The sequence below is a fragment of the Molossus molossus genome, unplaced genomic scaffold (assembly GCF_014108415.1).
Source record: "Molossus molossus isolate mMolMol1 unplaced genomic scaffold, mMolMol1.p scaffold_m16_p_17, whole genome shotgun sequence".
In the NCBI taxonomy this organism is placed as follows: domain Eukaryota; kingdom Metazoa; phylum Chordata; class Mammalia; order Chiroptera; family Molossidae; genus Molossus; species Molossus molossus.
In genome coordinates this window covers 7,199,558-7,222,227 of record NW_023425352.1, presented here as the reverse complement: position 1 = coordinate 7,222,227, position 22,670 = coordinate 7,199,558, and the positions used below count along the sequence as shown (strand labels likewise).

The 22,670-nt window shown below is 54.7% G+C and overlaps 1 protein-coding gene and 1 non-coding gene across 2 annotated transcripts in view; both read left to right on the top strand.

Moving 5' to 3' along the window:
• Positions 1–22,670, top strand: part of TCERG1L (transcription elongation regulator 1 like) — a 133,050-nt gene that overhangs the window by 66,006 nt on the left and 44,374 nt on the right. The window lies entirely within an intron of this gene.
• On the top strand, positions 15,716–15,911 carry LOC118632837. Its single transcript, XR_004960093.1, has one exon. It is a non-coding gene; the product is annotated as a U2 spliceosomal RNA (small nuclear RNA).

The following is a 22,670-nucleotide window of genomic DNA, read 5'->3' as shown; positions in this document are numbered from 1 at the left end:
GATGATGGTGATGGTGATGAAGGTGATGGTGGTGATAATGGTGATGGTGGTGATGGTGATGGTGGTGATGGTGATGGTGGTGATGGTGATTTTAGTGATGATGGGGATGGTGATGATGGTGATGGTGGTGGTGGTGATTTTAGTGATGATGGTGATGGTGATGATGGTGATGGTGATGAAGGTGATTTTAGTGATGTGGGTAATGGTGATGATGGTGATGGTGATGAAGGTGATGGTGGTGATAATGGTGATGGTGGTGATGGTGATGGTGGTGATGGTGATGGTGGTGATGGTGACGATGGTGATGGTGATGAAGGTAATGTGGGTGATGGTGGGGTGATGACTGTAGTGATGATGGTGGTGGAAGTGGCAACAATGGTGGCAGGTGATATGTGGCAGTGGTTATAGAGATGTTGTGGTTAAGAGCAGGGCCCTCAGCATAGCATTGGATCAGAACAGTAGGAAGCTCTCCACTCCCACTGGGGCACGGTGGTGGGGTAAGACAGAGCCGCGATTGCCTGCATATTCATCCAGTCTCATCCTGGGGTCACCAGACATGTCCTGATTTGAGGGAACTAGTGTAATTCTAGTCCTACCTGCTGGGGGCCTGAGAGCTCAGGATGGACCCTCCAGGCGGCCTGGCTCTCACATGTGCAGGTGGACGGCTGTGGGGCCTCCAGCAGGAAGGGCCTGGCCTTGCTGTGCTGGACTACGGACCGCCCCCCAGGCCACACAGCACCCCGGCCGGTCCTCCCTGCCCCTCCACGACCCTTTGTGGCCGCCCCAGAGTGCAGACGTGCATGCCAAGAGCACTGCCCAACAACGAGCGTTCAGAAGGTCCCCAAAGCGGGTCTGCGTCAGAAAGAGAGATTGAACGAAATGTCTCTGGACATTTTATTTTGATTAAATCATTAAAGTGCACGGCAGCTCCTCATGGAAATTGTAAATCTTTACTGGAGGAAAATGAGAAACCAGGACCGACATGAAATAATGACTCCGAGTTTCGGTGGCTCGCAGGGCCTCCTTGATTTTACATGGCAACTGTGTGCTGTTGCTGCCAAATTAATGTTTGGAGAATGAGTTATTGACTGCAGTTATAATTTATTACTAATAAGCAGAATATGTTTGTGACCTGGGCTGATGGGATACTTAGCAAAGCAGCAAAGTGGAATAATAAGGGGGAGGGAGGGGCGGGAGAGAGACACCCGGAGGGGGGATGCCAGGGCACCCCCAGCAGACCCGAGAGGCACCTGGTGACAGGTAGTTTAATCCTGTGATGCTCTGCTCTCAGAGAGCTGACGTCGTTCTCCAGTGTTCTCAGTTTACCGTGAAGGTTTAGGTGACTTGGCAGAGTGCCCCATTGCGCAGCAAAGCCTGGACACCACCGCTGTCATGCACGTCCCAGGCGGTCCTGGGACCTAAGAGGACCCACCGTGTCATAGCCATTCGGCTGTCTCCCTGCGGAGCGGGCTACGAGGGGAGCCTGAGGTCAGAGGTGGCTCTGGTCACAGCAGGGACCACAGTGAGAAGGAGGGTGGGCTCTGGGCTCCGCTCAGGGGGGCCTTGGAGACGCCTGGTGCTGGTCTCTGCGCTGACACTCCCGGCGCCGCTGGGAACCTCGGGAGAGCCTTCGGCCAGTGTCGTCAGCTGCAGGATGGCCACTGGCACAGCTGGAGTATCAGGACAGAGAGCGAGCGAGTATCAAAATGCTGGAAAATCTACAGCGTTACCGGAATTTCAGGGGAGGGTGTCTTTTTTCTCCAGGTGGCCTTTATCTCATTGATGTTTCTTGCTTAGACAAAAGTGCATTTTGAAAACCCGGAAAGAAACATATCCTCTCGGTGCTAAATCCTTGCTTTTGTTGTTCTGACCGGCCCGGTGAGGTCCTGGTGCTCCGGGCACAGTCTGACCCATGAATGCTGTGTCCGGAGGTGTGAATGTGTCCGTAATCTTGCTATTTTGGTCACCTCATCATTAAGATTCTGCTGTGTTCGACAGTAGCATTTAGAAACCCTTTATCGTTGACAATGAACATGAAAACATAAAGCCTTTTCCAGCTTACACTGGTTTAAATACTTGTATTTCTTCAGCTAATTATGAACGTTATGTTATGATTTATTTTAATGAGGGCTTAAATGATGACAGAACCCACAGGGATCAGCGGCAGCGTTCGGTGGTCACCGCGGAGGGATGACAGCTGGGCGTCGGGCTGCCGCGACAGCGGGATGAGGGTGCTTATTCAGAGACGGCTGGCAGCCTCCTAAGCGGCGAGGATCACACGTTGTCCACTTACAGCCACGTTTGTCGAGAACATTTCCGTCTGTGATAGTAGACTTATTGTGCTGGTCCTGCCACATGCTTGCGAAGAGGTCTGCTCCTCGGGGATCCCTGGGCGAGAAGCGGTTCTTCATCATGATGAGACCACGCGGGCACGCAGCTCCCCCCGCTGCGCTGGCGTCGGCCGTCACGGAGGTTTTCGGGACCCCAGGCAGACGGTGGCTTGTCCGCCTTCCAGAAGTGCCGGGCAGGGCAGAGGCACAGGACTTCCGCCTGCTTGTACCTGCACTGTGACTGTGCACACCTGTCCGCTGAAACGCAGAATGAGAACAGGATGCGAGGACGCCGAGGCTGCGCGACATGGGAGTCCTCGGTGGCACGGAGCCCACCCGACGCCCGCACCCTGGCCGCCGTCCGACACTGTGGAGCCTGCGTTCTGGCCGTCCAGGCGGAGCAGGGGAAGCCACGCTGAGGAAGGCACCGTAGTCGGGGAGGCTCGAGGGACAGCGTCCGCACAGCTCGGTCAGAGGGCCTTTCCAGCGGAGGTGACCGGGAGCACTCACAGAGGGGGGGCGCTAGAGTTGGGGTCCCTTGCAGAGGGGCAGTGTTGGATTGGGCCTCAAAGGAGGTCTGTCCTGTCCTCTTAGGTCCCAGGCAGGCTGGGTGAGGCTGGCCCATCTGTGGTTGGGGCTGGTCCCTGTATTGCCTCGTGCCTGGGGTTTAATTTGCAGATGATGGGGTGACCGCATGCAGAGTCCAATGCCAGTGAAATGATTTATTGGCCACATTTTCTGAGAGCAGGGATCTCGCTGCCCCTGCACAGCCCCTGGGGGGCATAGGGGTCCGGTGCAGGAGGGGAAATCCAAGGCCAGAGCCTTCGTGGTGGACTCTCCAGGGGGCCCAGGTGGGGCAGGGACAGCTCAGGGCCGGCCGGCTGGAGTGACCCGGACAGGCTTTGGGCTGCGAGGTGGTCTTCACTGGGCTGCTGCCTGGCGCTGGGTGACGTGGGCGGGGGAGATGGGGGCCATGAGAGCCAGGAGGGGCTGCCACAGCTGGGCGGCGGGCCCCTGCACCGGCTGGTGTGCAGGCGAAAGCATGGCCCAGGCCGGCGTGGACCCCAGGAGAGGCAGACACTGGCTGGAAGTTCGGCCCCGTGGCTAATGCACGCTAAGGAGACCCACGGAATCTAAGAAACTGAGAAAACATGGTTGGAACAGCTTGGTGACTCAGCAGGCGGTCGGGGTGACCCTGCCAGTGAGTCCCCTCTGTCACTCTCTGGCTCTGCCTCCTCCCACATCCTGCTCTGAAGCTGCTGGGCCTGGGGGCTGTCATTCGAGGTCAAATGTGTCCCCAGCTGAGGTTGGCACCTCCTCCCTTCCATTGCTGCCCACTGTCCCGGAGACCCACTCAGGACGCCAGACTCCGTGGTACTTCACAGCTGTCCCAGCCCCTGGGCCTGCAGAGTCTGCCTGAGGACTGTCATCCAGGGGTCGCTCTTCATGTGCAGGGACGCACTTAGCCAACTTCACGACTCTCCTCCATGCAGGTTTCTGCCCATCAACATCGTAAACCTGATGCTGCTGTTTCCTGCCTGCTGACTAGAGCCCCTGAGGCAGGACAGAACCTCATTTTTGGGGGGGTGTCTGTCCTCAAGTGGAGACATTCTGAACTTGTCGCCTGGTGAGGGCACGGAGCAAGGTTTGTGCCCTGGGCCCCTGCACCCCACTTCCCTGCAGGGCCACCTCCTGGCAGCTCGGCCTCAGCCAACACCCCGCCCTGTGTGAGGCCTGAGCACCAAGGTCAAACGTACCAACTGGAAGTTGATTCGGAAAATGCTCTGACGTCACCTCATCTCCAACGACAGAACCTCCCATCGGAGAAACTCCCAGGGTGCAGGAGCCCAGGGCATGAACCTTGCTCAGTGCCCTCACCAGAAGCTGCCATTGTCCTGCAGGAGCCCGACTTTAAGTGGGGTCTCACGTAGCAGGATCCTCCCTAAAAGTAACGGTGCAGCCTTCTCCTGTCTCTGACGAAGGCCAGCGTACCTGGAGTGTCCACTTCCCGTGTTCACAGGTCGGGACAAAGCACACCTTCTGGAAGATGCCTGGATCAGGTCTGAGCATGAGCACCGACCACGGTGCCAGTCACAGGGGGCCTGCATGAGACCTCCTGGGGTTAGGGATGGGACAGAGTCTGGAGGAGCGTCTGCCCTGGCCCTTCCCAGTCCACAGGGAGTGAACTGACCATCCCAAACCCTCTGCCTCCGGTCCCACGCTTGGCCACTTGGCCAGACACCCAGGTGGGTGGGTCCATTGGTTCCCAAGGTGTCATTTCAATGCTGTCTACACGTTTTATTCTATAACTGGCCACCAGCCAGTCCTCCACCCTGGGGACCCCAGAGGGCTGTCTGCAGGAGCCATCTCTGCCCCTCCAGCGATTCTAGGATCTGCAGTCACCAGGGGTGGGGCGGGAAGTCGCCTCAGCCCCAGGTCATCAACCACATCCTGGACTCCGTGTCTGGGGCTCCCAGTGTCTCTGGGTCACTCGTGCATGTTAGAAACAGTCAGGTCTCTGCACCGCTGGGCCTGCAGGCTGGTGTCCTCTGTGAGGTGGCCCTGGGGGAGCATCGCTTTCCAGGAGGTGGCCCTTGGAGGCTCACCTCTGGGCATGGTCTGCACAGCAAGGCCACGGAAAGTGGGGCCCCTGCGGCTGGAGCTAGTTCAGAGGGAGTTGTCGTTTCCCCCCCAAATAACAGCTCAGCCTGTGAGAATGTCAGAATGAACGACAGGTTGGCATGAGGCAGCTCCTCGGAGAAACCACTGGGGACTAATTCACACCTGATGTGGTTTCCCGGGGGACGCCGCTCTCCGAGCCTAGCTCCTTCTCCCCTTTTCTCTCACTTTTTGATTTTATTGCCGTTTTTTGACATTAGAAGAAATTGAAAACCTGTTTAGATTTCATAGCTTCGCATTTCAGAAGCCGGCGACGCAGCCAGTAGCCGGGACGCGTCTAATTTATGCCGGTGACTTCCCCTCCCGGTTCTGCGCGTTGCTCGGGCGGGCTCTGGGGGATCGAGGGCAAAGCGCTACAGTGGACACTTCCGCTCCCTTTTTATGGGAACCACTTATCAGGCACAGAAGGCAATAAAACCAGGTGTGAGGGAGCGGATTGAGAGGATGAGCTGTGTGACGGGACTCAGCGGGGCTCGCCCTAGAAAGAGCAAAGGGGGGAGGCCGTGGCCCTGGACCAGGTCCCCACACAGATGCCTGAGCCCTCGGCCTGGGGTGTGAGGCTGGGCTTGGAGGCCGCGGTGTCTGCCAACTGGGTTGGGAATCTCTTCCTCCAGCCACTGATATCGCGAGCAAGGAGGTGGGTGAGATTGTTCCCCAATTTCTTCTTGGCATAAAGGACCAAGTAATGTCCACGCCTTCGAACATCTCTGTTTCCCTCTGACTGTTTCTGGAAGTGGGGGTCAGCAGGAGCGTCACGGCACGTGGGTGGGTCCACGTGGGTGGATCTAACCTCTTCACCCCCCACTCTCAGCCGTGCATGTGGAGGGCAAGTGGCCGAGTGACTTGTGAGCATTGTCTGGCCTTTAAGAGGTGGGTCTGGGTCGAGATCAGAGTTCTGTCCTGGGACCATCCAGGTCACCCCCTGCACTTTCTTCCATCAGTTTGCACAGGTCACAGAAAAGACAGGGCTTGTCCTGGAGTCGGAGGGAGCAACTTCCACACAGGCTGACCTGCTCCTCCCAGCGGGGTCCACCAGGGCCCTTCCCACCCAGGGTTGGTGCACGCTGCAGCCCACGCACCTTTGATTTGGGAGGCTTGCCAACAGCGCCTCCAGCCCCTGATGGTGCAGTGACTTGCAAGATGAATGACACTCAGTAGAGAAACCCAGCTGGGTCTGACACCGTAGCTGCCTGCCAACGACCGACTTCATCAAAACATCCTGCTTGTTTCTGTGACCCACTGGAATAACTTCTGTTGGCAGCACATCCTCAGGCCAAATGACCCGATTAAAATGACTGTAATTAAGAGGAAATATTATAATTACGTTTCCTACAAAAGTATTCATTTCATCCCATGTGAGCCTGTGTCCCCCGGAAGCAACGGTGTGAGTTGAGAGAGCATTGTGTTGCTCAAGGGGACCCACATAAGGACCCTGATTGGGGAGCCCCAAAGGATCCTGGAGGTACAAGTTCCAGGAACCCTCATAAGCCGTGGCCGCCTGCTCGGTCTGTGGCCCGATGTGTCCCCCACCGTCCCAGCTGTGCTGTGTGGAGACACAAGCTGGTCCCTCAAGGTCTGCCACCCCTTCCGAGGTGTAGGCTGTAGCTGAAAAGTGGCTGCTGAGACAGGACGACACTTCCCTCGTGCCCCGAGTCAAGGTGGTCGGTCCACACGGCCCCTTCCAACCCGAGGCGTGTGAGCAGAAGTGACCAGTGCCCACCCCTCGGTGTGGCATTTAGGAGGAGGGTGTCCTTCGCCCCTCTTATCCCCTCCCTGCTCTCTGATCCAACCTTGAGGAGGCTCGGATGCAGGGCCGTGCAAAGGAAGGATCCGATTCCCAAATCATCTCAGCTGACACTCATTGGTTCTTCCACAACCTGAGTGGTTACAGGAAGGGGGTGTTTTGGGGGCAGATCTAACACATCCTACATGTGTGTTTCCTTAACGTAGAAATGCCCTCGTGTGCTTGGGGGTGGCTTTAGGCTTTCTACCGGACACAGTTTGTGGTTTGTCTTGTCTTGGGTCCATCTTTGTCACCAACCGCATTGGGCACTTCATCCATCGCCACAGAGCGCTGGTCTGAAGAGCCACGCCCATGGCCGTCGCTGGAACCCATGTTGAAGGTCATGAAGGACAGCCCTTTCGCCCCGCCGCTCTCGCAAAGCCTTGAACTTGGCTAGGGGCTCAGCACCATTCGCGGACACAGTGACGGCCCCCCAGAGTCTCACAGTCTCCAGAACCCTTGAGGGCTGTTGCTCATGATGGTGCCTAAATTCCAAATGGAGTTGTAGCCTGAGCATGGCAGGTGGCCTCTGCCCCGTCCCACTGCCTGTGGGCCAGAATGTCCTTCTCACCCGAGGTGCCACAGGCGACGTCTCTGTGGCTCACAGTTCCCTCCAGCAGGGCAGTGCCAGTAGGTCCCCAGCGCTGTGTGGTCTCTTCCTCTGCTCTCACTCATGTTGCCAAGTGCAGGTACAGGACCTGGTGACATGGGGGCCAGGACTGCCGTGTGCCCAGCCAGAAGGGGAGACACTGGGATTCGTGAGGCATGGGGGGGGGGTTCCTCCTTGTCCTGTGGGCCCCTCCCATGGGCGCTCTTGGTGAGGGGCTGGGAGGACCATCCAGGAGACTAGACTAGAACCACCTTTGTGTCATCCACGGGGGAGGTGCCAATGCTCATCATCCCTGCGAGGGATGTTGGACCCGTGAAAAGGGACGCTGTCTGCTTTACCAACCTGGGTCTCAAAGACATGGTATTAGATGTTCGCAAAAGGTGCGGAGCAAGTATTTATTAAGGTACATCTGTGTACAGAAAAAAAGAGAGAGCATATGTATTCATATGTCTGTGGATACGTGCATATCTGGGGGGCTCACCCAGGAACACGGTGGCTTTCATCAGTTCTAAGGAAAAATGTGTGTCTGATTTAGGAGTGGAGTCAGACAGTAAATGCTTTTTTGTTTTTTTCATTTTTTTTGAAGTTTGAATAATTAACAATGGATGCATAGCCACTAAAATTTACATTGATTTGAAAAGACATGCACAGAGCCACGTCCCGTGTGTGTATAACTCACACATGCGGAAATTCCCGAGCCAAAACCACTGGAACGTGTGCGTGTGAGACATCTGAATTTTCTATAATAATTGTCCTGAATCGATGTAAATTATGTGCGCATTATTGAATGCAGAGGTAACTGAACTACAGAGACTCGGCTTTGCTTTTGCTAATTAGATGCTGGGCTGCTTACAAGTGCAATTGGTTTTTGTATGTTTGCCTTTGATCTTGGAGGCTCGTTTGTCCCGGACGTGGCCTGTGCATTTCCAGTGCGGGTGGAGCAGCTGCAGGCAGGAGGGAGCTCCGGTCTCCGTGTAAAACTCCGAAACCGTCTTCTAATTCCTCTGCATGAAGCTACCAAGCACCCTCGTTTCTATGGTCTTCTGTCGGGTCAGACGGGACCTTGATTTCCACTATCTCAACTCATAAACCTTCGCTTCCATGAAACTTATTTGCATTAGTAACAACCAAGGAACTTCACAGCATTCAAAACACATGAATAAGACCACCGATGAGCCGCCCAGATGGCCAAGCCCTCCGTCTCCCTGTCAGAGTCCCGCGCTCCTGGCGCTACTCTCGCGGAGGCTGGCGATGGCGTGTCTGCCGGGCTCCTGCTGCGCACTGCTGGGGACAGAGCGAAGGACAGAGGAAGCATCCTAGGACGCAGAGCATGTCTTTAACTCGCTTCCAAAATGACCCCTTGCTCTCAGGCGGGAGGCGCACCCGGGAGGCGCGGTGACTGATCGGACACGGAGGGAGGCTGCGTGGCGCTCCTCCGTGGCCCGTGGTGGCATTCTTCTTCCTCTCACCTGTTCATCCCGAGTCCCCCAACACAGCGGACACAGCGCCCCCTAGGGGACGGCTCTGGGGCCTGCCAGACAGCTCTGGAGGGGGACCCAGTGGCCCAGACTTCGCCATTAGGGCAGGGTTGTGTTTGAGGATGACGAAGGGTGCTGGCAGGAAGCTGGGGACTTCGAGACCTTAGTGGAAATCCAGCAGACACCATTGCCACAAGGACAGATGATCTCAGCCTTTGGTTTTCCATCGGAGGTGAGGACAGACCTGCCCAGGAGGGGGTGGGGGTCAGTCCTGCGTGAGCCATTGCGTTGAACATCAGCAGTGGGCCTCTTGGACATCCCTCGCACCCTGGACAAGGCGAGGGCCCAGGACCGCTCTGGGCTCGTTTGGACCTCGCCCGAGGTCGCACGGCCCTAGCAAATACCTGCTACTCATTCTTCACTCCTTTTCTATCAGACCCTCCTGTACCAGGAGCTGGGGTGGGGGTGGAGTGACTTGACCTTGACCTATGACCCTTGCCATCACTGAGGTCACTGTCTTTGGTGTCTTGGCCTCTGCCCTCTATTCAGCTTTGGCCCGTGCTTCTCCGTTACTCTCGGAGCCGGGCCCTGCGCTCAGGTGGACTTGCCCGGTCAGAAGGGCAGAGCTGGGTGTGGGACGGGGGGAAGGTGTGGGCAGGACAGGGAGGGCCCTCGTGGGGTGAAGGGCAGCTGACCACAGGGTGGCAGTGTGCGTCGGCGGTCAGGTGACAAGTGGCTTCTGCCTCTGGGAAGCTCCTTCACCTCTTAGTGGAGTAGTCTAGGTGAGTAGTCCACCTTGACCAGTCTCGTCCAACAGCCATTCTGCGGGGTCTTCCCTTTCCTGTAACTGCTGAGAAAGGCAAAGACCAACCAACGAGTACAGAGCAGTTGAGGGCAGCCCAGAGGGGTGTGCGTGTCCGGGGCAGAGTGCCAGGTGGGGGCTAGACACGTCCCTGTCGGCCCTGCTACCTGTCCAACCAGACGCACAAGGACCAGTACTTCAGGGACAAGTGACCACCTCCGGGGCTCAGCCTGTCCTCATCCTTTGGGAGGAAGATCCGTTTTCTTTTTCTTCACAGAACTTTCTAGATCAGTGATATCACCAAACTTCCAGTGTGTCTCCTTGATAGACCAGATGTGACTCTGTAGCTTTGTGGGTCTGGAGCTTCCAGAAATCCGTGTTCATTGTCCTCTGTTCTTGTTCTGGGTCTCCTGTTGGTTGGGAGTTAACTTCTTGGATTAAATCTCTCTATTTCTGTGTTCCTTACCTCTTCTCTTCTTTATTGGGGTGAAATTCACGTAACATAAAATCAGTGATCTTAAAGTGAACAGTTCCGTGGTATTTAGTGTATTCACCATACTGTGTACCCCACCCCCCTGCCTGGCTCGAAAACATTTCATCCCCCTAAAGAAAACCTTTCTCTATTAACAGTGCCTCCCCCCTCCCCCCGCCCTGTGCAGCCACTAACCTATGTCTGTCCCTGGGAATGGACCCCTTCTAGATGGTCCATGTCAGTGACATCACTCACTAGGTGACCTTGGGTCTGGCGTCTCTCACTAGGGTTCCCAAGGCTCACCCACGTCGTAGCGAGTGTCAGCACTTCATTCCTGGTGATGGTGGAATACTTTCCATCACAAGTTCATACCACACTGTGCTCATCCATCCAGCCCGTGACGGACACTTGGGTTCTTTCCACTGCTTGGAGCCCGTGAATAGTGCTGCTGTGAGCATTTGTCGCTAAGGGTCAAGTCCCTGTTTTCCATTCTTTGGAGAACATGCCCAGGAGTGTGTAACTCTTTGGGGAGCCGTTTTACACCCACCCCCGCAATGTTCGAAGATTCCCCTCTCTCCACATCTTTGCCAGTGTGTTACGTTTTAATTGTTAACATTCTAGTAGGTGTAAAATGATCTCTCCTTATGGTTTTGTTTGCATTTCAAGCTAATGATGTTGAGCATATTTCCATGTGCTTGTTGGCCATTTGTGTGTCTTCTTTGGAGAAATGTCTATTCTCAAGTCCTTTGCTCATTTTTTAATTAGGTCGTTTGTCATTTTTGTTTTGTATTGTAAGGGTTCTTTACGTATTCTGAGTACTAGCCCTGATGAGATACATGACTTGCAAGTATTTTCTCCCGGTTTGCGGGTTGTCTCCTCACTCTCTTGATGCTGTTTGATGTACAAACGTTTTGAATTTTGATGAAGTGCAACTTACTTTTTCATCTGTTTCTCATGCTTTTCATGTCAGATCGAAGAATTCATTGCCTAATTCAAGATCGTGTCTCTTTCTTTTAAGAAACTTTATCACATCCTTCTCTGTTTTTAAACATTTGACGTTGTCTTTCAAATGTCTATTCATTGTTTTAAATTTAGAATATACATATGTATGTATGAGAGAATAAGAAAGAATTTAGAGACATATAAATATGATTATATATAAATATTATATGATCTATCTATCTATCTATCTATCTATCTATCTATAAATTCTTGGAGCTTATTTGGGTCTTCGGATGTTATTTTTGGTAGCATGTTTTTCTTGTTTCATGGACAAAGCGTGTTCTTTCATCCCCTAGACGACGCTATGTGGAGCATGAATGGACCCTGGTTAGGGCGATTTTGATTTTCCTCTTCATTACACGAGGTCCACAGTCACTCCCTGACCTGTGTCTTCCAGTTGACCTTGTTCCTTCAGGCCGTGAACTTACTCAGGTGTCTGGCCAACCTGGGCTGCCCTTTCACACTTGAGAATCAGCCAGCAGGAAGGCGAGCTGCGCCCGTGGTCTGTGTGTCCGTGCAGAGCCTCTGGGGACGATTGACCTGAGCTTGGGGGATCGGGGAGCCTGCATCTGGTGGGGGATCTCTGCCACAGAGGGCCTTGCTCTGGGACGGAAACCCCACCCGAGGCCGCAGCACCTGCTCAACAGTGTGTCCAGTTTCTTGTTTATTTTCCGTTTGTTTCTCTGTGGTTTGATTGCTCTGCACGTGGGAGGGACAGATTGACAGGCCTAGTGATGTCTTCCAGTGGGTGGCTGTTCATTCATTTATGTGCACATTTAGCCAGCCATCCAACATTTATTAAGCATCTATTTTGTGTCAATCACACAGTTGGTTTAGAGCAGATTTAAAGGCGAGAAGCACGGCTTCCGCTTTCAGGGGACTCGTGGATACATAATGAGTCATTAGAGGTGTTGGGCTCCAGCAGAAATGTGCACAATGCATTTTCAACAGCAAAGGACAACAAGGTCCGCACTCCGGCGTGCTCCCAGGTGGGCTTTGCAGAGGGCAGGGCGCTGGCTCGGCTCCCAGGAGGGCGGGACCCTATCCGGCAGACGGGGACGCACATTCCAGGAACTAGAAACATCCAGTGTGGAGGTGAGGAGTTGGCAGAGCCCACAGCTCTGCCCAGCCAGATGCAGAGAGACTGGTCATCCTGGTGGGGAAGTGACTTTGATCAAAGAGCTTAGTTGGTCCCAGGCGAACACCAGTGCTGAGTAGGTTACACGGCAGACAAAATGCTGAAGACATGATTCCTGCCTTGCAGGAACCGACCTTCCAAGGAGGAGCGCTCCATCAGCCAGTGAGCTAGGGCACTCCGTGCAGTGATGAGAAGCAGACAGAGTGGAGGGTAGAGCAAGGGTGCTCCACTCAGTCTGGAGAGTCATGGACAGCACCCCAGAGAGGAAGAGCCGAGATCAACTTGGGGGAGCGGCGGGGAATTACCCCAGACAGAGCAGGCACATCAGGCTGTACCATGTCCTTGATCTGGGGAGGGGGTTCCAGCAGGGGAGAATTTCTAGAGAACAGGGTACCAGTGGGGAAGGAAGGGGTTAGACTCTATGCCATGGAGGCTGAGGTGCCACGGAAGGGCATGGAGGGCCCAAGGCCGGTGTGCGATGAAGTGCTGGCTGTGGACCAGAAATTCTCATTGTAGTTGACAAAGAGCTGACCCACGTGGTAACTGGCCCAATAGATCTGGGAAAGAAAATCTCAGACAAAACTTGCATTTGAGTATTTTTCAAAGCAAGGAGTCTCTTTTTACCAGATGCTTTGTGGTACGTGTAGGCTTGACTTTCTAATTTTTAATACCTTCTTAAAGACATAGTCATGAAAATGCAAGTTCCTCAGGAAATTTCTACAGTCTTCTAAGCCTGAGCATGCCCCTATCCGGAGCAGTAGGGAGCAGAATAAACAGAACTCAAATGTGTTGGGTCTCCCGCTCCCCATCATTCAACAAACGGCACCTGCCCTTGTCATAGAAATGCATTTGTGTGCAGAGTGGGCGGCATCTCGCTGGCCTCTGCAGAGGGACGGCTGTCAGGTGGCGGGTGGTGCCCCCGAGGCCACACTGACTGGGATCACCGGCTTAGCTTGCAGATCAACACCCTGAGCACAGCTCTGCGTCTCCTCTTAGCACACAGAGCAGCCAGCCCAAGCCCGTGTTTGTTCAGCCCGTGTTGGCCTTAAACTAATTAAAACCATTTGTATCAAATGACTGGAATAACTTCCCTTTTGAAAATAAAGAAAATAACTGAAAGAAGCTGCTTAAAAAAAAAAAGTCTCAGTTAATGTCATCAACGGAGATGAGCCCTGCACCATTCATTCCATTGCATCGAAATGTGAAAATAAATCAGCCAGGTGAGGGCTGCATTTTCATAGAGATCAGGCTGCAAGAAGTCGGGGCTGCCTGGGTGGGCTCCCCGGAGGACAGCGGCTGCGTGCTGGGCCGGCAGGCGATGGCCAGGCGGCTGTGGTCCGCGTGCAGAGCGGGCCGAGCTCCCGGGAATCTCCTGGTTTCATCACGTGGAGGTGGCAGAATCCAGTGCGTTTGTGTGCATGGGGCAGACACCCTTGTAAGCATCCGCCCCCGTCAGTTATGCAAATGAATTAGGTTAGGACGAATTTATCACAGATCGTGATTTATAGCTAGGAGAATTTTTTATATAGATGTTTATTCCTCTTAAATTAGATACCTAATGAGGCTCTCCTGGTGCCAGGCCGGAAGACACTGAGTGAGGCTCCCGGCATCTCTCAGACTTGACGCGGATATACCCTCACCGCGTGCTCGCCTGTCCCCTGCGGGGATGACGCAGGTGCGTTTGTGGCGGCACGCGGCCCACGCAGGAGGCGGGGACCTGTGAAGGGCCTGCTGTTCAGGAGGGAGGCGTGATGTGACACGGAAGCAGACGCACGCGCACACAGAGGCGCTCAGATTCCCTGCGGCTCAGAATGGTCCTGATTCGGTCCACACGGTGACATGAGCGAGGACGCTGTGGGAGGAGTGGGTGGTCTTTCCCAAAGAACTGGAAAGGCACGGCCGATGTTCCCCATGAGACGTTCATGACAGAATAGATGCAAGGACAGCTCTTCAGAAGACCCGCTGGATGAGCAAGCTGTGGTGTCCCGAGAGGCTTGGCCCTGGGGGCAGAGTGCCCACGAGGAAGGAGGGTCTCCGCTGGGCTGGGCCCTCTCTGCTTGCTCAGCACGGGCAGACCCTGCGCAGTGGGTGAGGCTGCTGGAGGGTGTTTCGCCCCAATAACTGCTGCAATCCCATCTCGTGAGCACCACCATGGTGGGCACTGCAGCACCGTGCACGTTGGGACTCTCCGGGTGACAGGGGAATGAATGTTTGTGCTTCCCCCAGATTCATGGGGTGCAGCTCTAATCCCCAACGGGATGACCTTGGCAGGTGATTAGGGTTAGGTGAGGTCATGAGGGTGGGGCCCTCATGAAGGCATTAGTGTCCTTACAAGAAGAGACCAGGGAGCTCTCTCTCTGCCAGGTGAAGACAGTGAGAAGCTGGTGTCTCATCCCAGGAGGGGAGCTCTCCCCCAAATCCCACAAAGTCAGCCCCTTGGTCTTGGGCTTCCAGCCTCCAGGACCAGGAGAAATAGATACCTGTGTTTTAAGCCGCCCTCTCCGTGCTATTTTGTTATGGCAACCCAAGGTGACAAAGGTATTATTTTTCTCATTCTGTTGGGATAATCAAAACTCAGAGAGCGGAAGCGATTGTCCCCACACTCCAGGGTAGTAAGCGGCAGAACTGGGCTTTGATTCCAAGGCCTGTCTGATTCCCAGCCTCACCGCTCTGCTGAGCTCAATGCCAGTCTGGTCCCCGAGGGAGAGGTGGCTACTGTCACCCTCTCGATTACTGATCTTTCTAGGTCAGGCCTCTAACTGAACCCCACAGCAGCCCCTCCTCCCAGGCCATGGCTCCACGCTGGAGAGATCGCAGCCTGGTCAGAGAACTGGAGAGTGTGTCTCAGCCACATGGCCCCGTCCCATGGCAGTGTGTGTGTGTGTGTGTGTGTGTGCGCCCTACAGTTCCCTGTCCTGAGAGTGCATCGGACCCCAAGGCCCAGTGACACGATTTCCCTTCAAGGTAAGACATCGCCAGTGATAGGCTGCCCTCAGTAATCACGGTTCCTGTCCCAGAAACATGGCCTTCGCGGATCTCACTGTGATATTACAATTGCTTTCATATTGAATCCCACTTTTTTTTTTTTTTTTTACAAAAATGTTCCTCTTTGATAAAATCCAGTAATGTAATTTAGAAGAGAATGTATTTAATTGCGCATCTCTCCTCCACGCAGAACTGAAGGTTGTATGACAGGTGCTTTGAGACGGGTAACGTCTGCAGCTGACTCCTGGTAGGACAGCGAAGGCATCCCGGGCAGGACTCTAGCCTTGTCGACGTGCCGCAGAGAGCAGCACAGCCCTCTTGAGGTTCCTTCCTTCTGTGAAACAACAGTAGCTGCAGACAGTGGCCTTGGAAAAAATCTTCAGTGTGAAAATGAAATCTAATAATTTTTACCGTATGTAAAAACACTGCACGCTCTATCGCTTCTTGGCCTTTTGGCTAAGATCAAGTGTAGTATCTGTTCTTATCAGTTAATATCTGATACGTCCTCTATCCGAGGACACTATATTAAATGGATTTTTGGAGCAGGGAGATAGAATAGGAGCTTGCTCCATCCACTCCAAATATAAAAAAAAAACCACTACACACTCTACGCTAGATGTTGTGGATGACATTATTTACAGTGACAGTTTTAGAAGTTGTTGTCCTTACAGCGTTTCAGCTGCCTCTGCTCCCTGCAATGCCCAACAGGAGCGGGGGAGGGGTAACGGGTCTAACGCTGAGCCCGACCTGGCCTGGCTCCGCCTCCGGGCCCACCTTCCCTCATCGGCAGCTGGGGTCGGAGTGAGTCACGGATGTCTCAGCTCTGGGACCTTGCACTTGATTCTCCTCGTCTCCGTGTGACGCCCCTAACCCCTTGTCCCAGTCCCTTTCCATCTTTGGGGTCTCAGTTTAATGTCGCTCTCCTGGAGTCTCTGTCGATACCATCATGGGTACGAGTCAGCTGCCCAGCTCCAGAGGGTCATCGGGCCTCCCTGGGTGCCCTGGCCGCAGTGTTGGAAAGTCACCCACTGCCGGCTGGACCCCAGCTCTCCGGCCTCAGGTACGCCCCTGCCGAGCCAAGACGGGGCCATGCTCAGCACATGATTTAGACCAAAAGATGAAGCAACAGTCGGAACCTTTTGTCCTTGGGAAGGACTGAAGTCACCAGAGGCAGTGCGGGTCTTCTGAACCTGCTGGCGGACACCTGTCTGTCCGTGGGGGCCAGAGTGGCTGCCGGGGAACCCAGGGCGCCTGGCCCCGGCCGCACAGAGGGCCCTCCCACGGTCAGTCTGGGACAGAGCTGGGTGCTGCCCGCGGCCGTTCCTGTCACAGTGAGTGTCGTTCAAGGTTCTACTCATTTGCTGTAGATGATAGATTAGCAAGGTCTCATTAACCTCAAAATCAAAACTCTGTGCTCCTTGCTTAACAACTTGCGTTTGAAGGTGTCGCTGGGAGCGACTCTGCCTGAACTTTCCAGGGTCATGAGGCTGGGCTGGCTCGGCCACACCCGCTGCCATAGAGGCTGGAGGACCCCAGGTGACCACAGGGGCCCTGAGAGAGGGTGCTCTGAAGGCCACGTTCTTTAGACCTCTGTTTAGCAAATTCTCAAATTGAAAAAAAAGTTAGAAAACCAAGTTGAATAATACAAATGTTGACACTTTTGTATTTATAACTCAGGCCGGCCCTACTTCTAAGCGTGCCTGGGCTTTTCATCATGATCCGGGAAAAGGAACAGACGGGTTCTCCACCGAGGGCACCCACAGGCACACCTCCTGCCCGGGCGGCCACAGGGGCTGCAGGCAGCTGGCTCTGTACCAGTGGTCTGCTCACCCTCCCGCCCTTCAGGACAGACTTGCTCTCCTTCCCCACCGAGGGGAGGGGAGGAGAGGGCAGGAGGTGTTCACAGGGATCCCTGGGACCCCCATGGCACGACATTGACTCTGGGTCAGCAGAGGCTGCCAGCTGGGCTGACGTCCCCCTGGGAGGAAACCAGGGGAGCACCCAGGTGATGACAGTAGCAGAGCTTGTCCCCACAGGATGAGCACACCTGAGTGGTTGAACATTTGAGTCCGGTGGGGAGGTCGGCAGGCTCTATGGAAGTGCTTCATTGTGTCATGAAACAATACTTCGGTGGCTGGTTCTGTTGGTCATCCTGCCAAAGGCAGCCAGCCAGTGTGGGACGGGGTGGCGAACTGGAGATTGGCACTGTGGAGGCTCAGGGTGGAGACCCCCGGGCTCAGGGTGGGCTTGAGGATCTGGGGTGGGGCAGGAGGCCGGTCCAGTGCTGTGGGCTTCCCAGGACCCCCCAGGTGTGGCCAGGGGACAGGGGCTGTGGAGACTGCAGGTTCTGGAAGGTTGAAGGTCTCAAGACCGGTTCCCAAGTGAAGACCAGTGCCCCTGAGAACTGTCTTGTCCCAGCGGCTGAGAAGCCAGCTTCTCAGGGAAGCCCAGGGAGCACAGGCAGCCATGAGGTGACTCTTTCCAGCTACGATGCTCATTGTCACACTGTCCAGCCCAGCTGATGAGAGCGAGACATTTGAACAACATCCTGCACATCCTTCCCCAGCAGTGCCTCAAGGCCTCTCACCACCGGCTCGCTCAGCCCTCCGAGCTCCTGGGCTGCCATCCTTGCTATAGTCCTGTTTTAAATCCATAATCCTGTTAAAGTAAAACAGGTGGGTAGTGTCGCCAGAGACCCCTGGGCTCTGAGGCAGAATCTCAGGGGCCCAAAGGCAGAGCGGTGTGCCCGCTGCGGTCTGTACCCACTGGGCAGGGGCACAGCTGGGGGCCTGGGGGTAGGGCGTTGCCACTTCCACTCGGCCAGCGCCAGGCCCCCGTGGAGCCGGCAGTGCTTAAAGCTCCAAGGAGAACACGAGGAAGATGAAAAGCCTGAAGACAAGGGAGAGAGAAGAGACTTAGTAACTGAAGGGGCTGGTTAGATACAAGTGACAGAGAGAGAAGAGACTTAGTAACTGAAGGGGCTGGTTAGATACAAGTGACAGAGAGAGAAGAGACTTAGTAACTGAAGGGGCTGGTTAGATACAAGTGACAGAGAGAGAAGAGACTTAGTAACAGAAGGGGCTGGTTAGATACAAGTGGCGGCACATCAGGGTCTGTTGCCAGAAGGGAAATAGTGGAAACAGCACAGCAGAGGAGCCAAGGGGCGGGGCGGCTGCTGTTGTGAAGTCCGGGCATCATTAAAGACCCAAAGCTCGGAGTGCGGGTCAGCGTGGTCAGACTTTGGTGGAGACAGGACCCATGCAGGCTGGCGACCCTGGGGTTTCTGTCCCTGGGAGGGGCTGGCCCCAGATGTTCTGTGCCCTGGACACACAAGGGCACGGCAAGAACCCACCCCTCTGAGACACCCTGGAAGTGTTAATGCCCTAGAGGAGGAGACGAGCAAGTGCCCTTGGTGGTAGAAGAGGGAGGCTGACCCCTGGATCCGGGGAAATTATACACTTTGGAGCCATTTCCAAAGATGGTGCCCACGTTTCAAAGCAGTGGGTACTGTACATAGTTTTTCTAACAGACAACTCTTCTTTTTTTTAATCCTCACCTGTGGACATTGTTTTAATCTATTTATCTTCAGATAGAGTGGGAGGGAGGGAGAGAGAGAAACATCGACGCGAGAGGGACACATTGATTGGCTGCCTCCAGCAGAACCTTGACCAGGGCCAGGGACAAACTGCAACCAAGGTACATGCCCTTGACTGGAATCAAACCCATGACTCATTGGTCCATGGGCCGATGCTCTAATCGCTGAGCCAAACCGGCCAGGACTAACAGACAACTATTTTTTATGTCACGTTTAGAAAAGTTGCAATGCTGACATTTGCTTGTTTGGTTTTGCATACGTATGTCTGCTTTTCTTCCTAATTAAGCAGTGGATTTATGGGCAGTCCATTTGTTTATCTCCTGTGATTGCTAAAATCCCATCATCAGGACGCAGTCTTGTCTTTGTGCATGGGTGAGGGGGGTGGGTGCAGATGGAGGGTCACAGAGCCCCTGGTGCCATCTCAGGTCACCAGGGTGAGCACAGTGACAAACCCAGGTGTGCCTTTCGTCACAGGCCGTGGGACAGAAGTGCCTGGTGCTTCCCAGCACCCGAGGTCCCTTCTCTCAGCCCGTCACGCTGTGCTGCTCGGAGGTGTGCGATACGCACATCGCTCGGCCTGCGCTGGGCAACGGAGCCGTGCTTTGGAGCAAGGCCGAGGCTGGGATTCGGCAGCACAGTCTCCAGGGAGACTGTGCAGGGTGGTCTGCAGGTGTGCTTGCCTCTCTCCCTCTGTCCCCCTCTCTTCCGGGCTTCCCTGCCCCCATCTCTGTCTCCATCTCTTTTCTACCCCTGACCACCTCCTTTCTCTCTCCACCTCCATCTCCATTATTTATCTCCCCCTTTTCAGGTCCAAGTCTGTGGTGAGACTCTACTCCCGACACCTGACTGAGATCTCAGAATATTTCTAATGTATTTCCTATGGAAATTGTGCCATTTAACAGGTCTCTTTTGCCTTTAATATCCCTACTTTGGGATGGTAATTATAACTTTGAACATGTTTTTGGAAATCACACGGACTCACCTCTAGCTCATTCATTCATTCATTCATTCATTCATTCATTCACCGCATGTTTATTGAGGTCAGAGAGGTGGATGGGGAGCTGGCCCTGTGGGTCACTCTGTGGACACATGCTGGGCAGGGTGGGTGGCAGTGCCCTGGTAGCGTCTGGAGTGGCCCTCTGGGCACAGCACAGCACTGGGGCCAGCCCGTCACGGAGTCGTCCGGCACGTGGCGAGGGAGGCCCCCCGGGGGGCCGGTGCTGAGCCCTGCCTCTGCAGCAGAAGTGTTCAGAATTCCGCATCTCGCTCAGGCCTCCTGCATCTGCATCAGAAGCCAGACCTCATCAAAGGCTCCAGAACAGTCCAGCGACGGCGTCAGATCCTTGTTAAGTCAAACAGGCCAGCAGCAGAATCCGCAAGCTCTGCATCAGGACCTTGGCAGGGGCCCGAGGGGAAAGAGACAGTCACTCGTGGTGGGGTCACTTCATGGGAGTGGCATGCGTCCCTGGGGCCACCTTTCAGCGCGGTGACCTTCCTGGTGGAGACCGCCAAGCTCAGGTCCTGGAATCCGAGGGTCTGAAAGCCTTCGGTTTCTGCAAAGGGAAATCCAGATGTTACAATGCAAGAAAGGGTGCTCTCTGCAGCTTGTCAACTCTGACATCACCGCCCGCGGAAAATTCAGGAGGACTCGGAGATGATTTGCCATTTCTGTGAAATAATCTCTGTTGCAGTGGAGTTCAAGAAGGTGTCCTCAGACTTCATCTGCCAGCCTTGGCAGGGTGGGGTGGTACTAGAAGTGGGTGAAGGCGGGGTCCCTCTCGCAGCCCTGGGACCACCCAGTGACCCCTTTCAGCCAAGACCTTGTCCAGCACACGATGTCCCAGCCGCTGGCCGCTGGCCTGGTCCACGAAGCTGCCAGGTGGCTGTCTCGCCCTTTATCCCCCTGAGCGGATTCCAGCCTTCGTTGCTGGCACGGGGCTTGCTGCCTGTTCTGCTGCTGTGTTCGTCCGCCACAGGGAAAGATGTTCTTCTGCCCCAGTGAGCGTGCGTCGGCCGTGGGCATTCAGTGTCACCTTCAAGCCCAGGCAGCTACCCTCTCGGTGTCTGGTTACTTTGATTCGTGGCCTTGGGTTCCTGCTGTGTCAGCCACTCTGTGACCCCTGGGGAGAGGAGGGGACAGAGAAACAGGTCCTTGGTGACAACCACCTGTGCCACCTCTGTGCCCGGCCATGCCGATCTCCCAGTTTCCCTCAGCACAGGGGGGGAGGCTCCCTGGGAACCCTCCTCTCGGCCTCCCCCTCCGATCCCTCAGCAGCTGGGAGCTGAGAACCCCTTTTCCGAAGACTGCTCACCAGCAGGTCCTGAGCTCTCTGCGGGGGCTCCCTGGTGGGCAGGCTGGAAGGGAGGGGTTTTGAGGAGCATCCTCTCTGCCCAGGCTCCCCTCACTCAGCTGCAGCCAGGCTTCCCTGCACCTCGCCGGTCAAGCCCCTCTCCCCAGGCCTCTCTCGGGCTGGCTGCGTCCCTCTTGCTTCTGGGTGCCCCGGGCCAGCAGCTGGTGCTGATTTACCACTCGGGCAGCGTTAAAGCTGGACTCTGGCCCCTCTCCCAAGGACCCCATCTCCCTTAATGTTTCCATTCTTGTGGAGGAGGCGACTCTGGAAATCAATGCCTTCTTCAAGCCTCATTTACACCCATATGCAGTGGTCCTGAGTGTGTCATTTCTATTATCTTAAACATAAATTGCATTTTTCCCTTATTATCAAAATTTTCAAAGGAGCCCTATGCTGCTTAAATTGACAAATAATTATAGCCTCCCCTGGTGGTTTGCTTGGTGGCCTAGTAAACAGCTGGCGCCGTCTATTTTTCTTTTGTGTAAAATAAGATGGCTGTTCCTACCTTGCTGGAGGACAATAAAAATAATTTTAAGGCGGTGCTTATGGGGAGACAGTTGGATTAAAATACCGTCCGTTATTCTCCTTAAGACGTCTCTAGAAGTGGATGGTTCATTATTTGTTCTTGGAGGTGAGGACATTCACACATGGGAATGGGGGTCACTGGAGCCCGGCAGTGTGGCTCAGTGGTTGGGCATCATCCCATGCACCAAGAGGCCACTGGTTCAATTCTTGGTCAGGGCATGTGCCTGGGTTGCAGGCTTAATCTGTTCAAGAGGCAGCCAACTGATGTTTCTCTCTCATCAATGTTCCTATCTCTCTTCCCCATTGCCTTCCATGCGCTTGAAAAAAATCAATTAAAAACATTTTTTAAAAATTGGATTGTTGCCAATAGAACATGGAGCCCCAGTGACTCCAGGCTTGTCCCCTAGGACCTCCAGGTCCTACGCAGGCCTCTTCAAGAACAGAGGTCACTGGAGAGAGTCATCTGTTTTCAGGCACTGTCCTCGGTAAGGACCCATCTGCTGAGCTTTCTCCTGCGGCGCTTCTTGTCCGCTGTGGGCTGAAGTCAGGTGCACAGGTGTGGCTGCGTGGCTTCTCCATATAAACCCTTCCCACAATGGCCAATGGTCTGCAACAGCCAGAAGCTCCTCATCCCAGTGTCCTCTGCAACCTACGGCACCTCCAGGGCACATGGCGCAGATGGTCTGTGGGTCGGGGTCTCCTCACACTAAGAAGAGCTTTCACACATAATGACAGATTCTTCGGAGAAGGCTGGTTCCGAAGGATCGATCCACCAGAGGTCACGCGTGGCTTTTCAGAATGGAAAAAGCTAATTCTCTCTTTTGCCCTGTCCCTTGGAGCTAGTCCGGGTTCTTGAGGTCGGAATGAGCCCCCTTCCCCAGCAGTAACCAGGAGAGGAATGTTCTTGCCAGGCCTCCGAG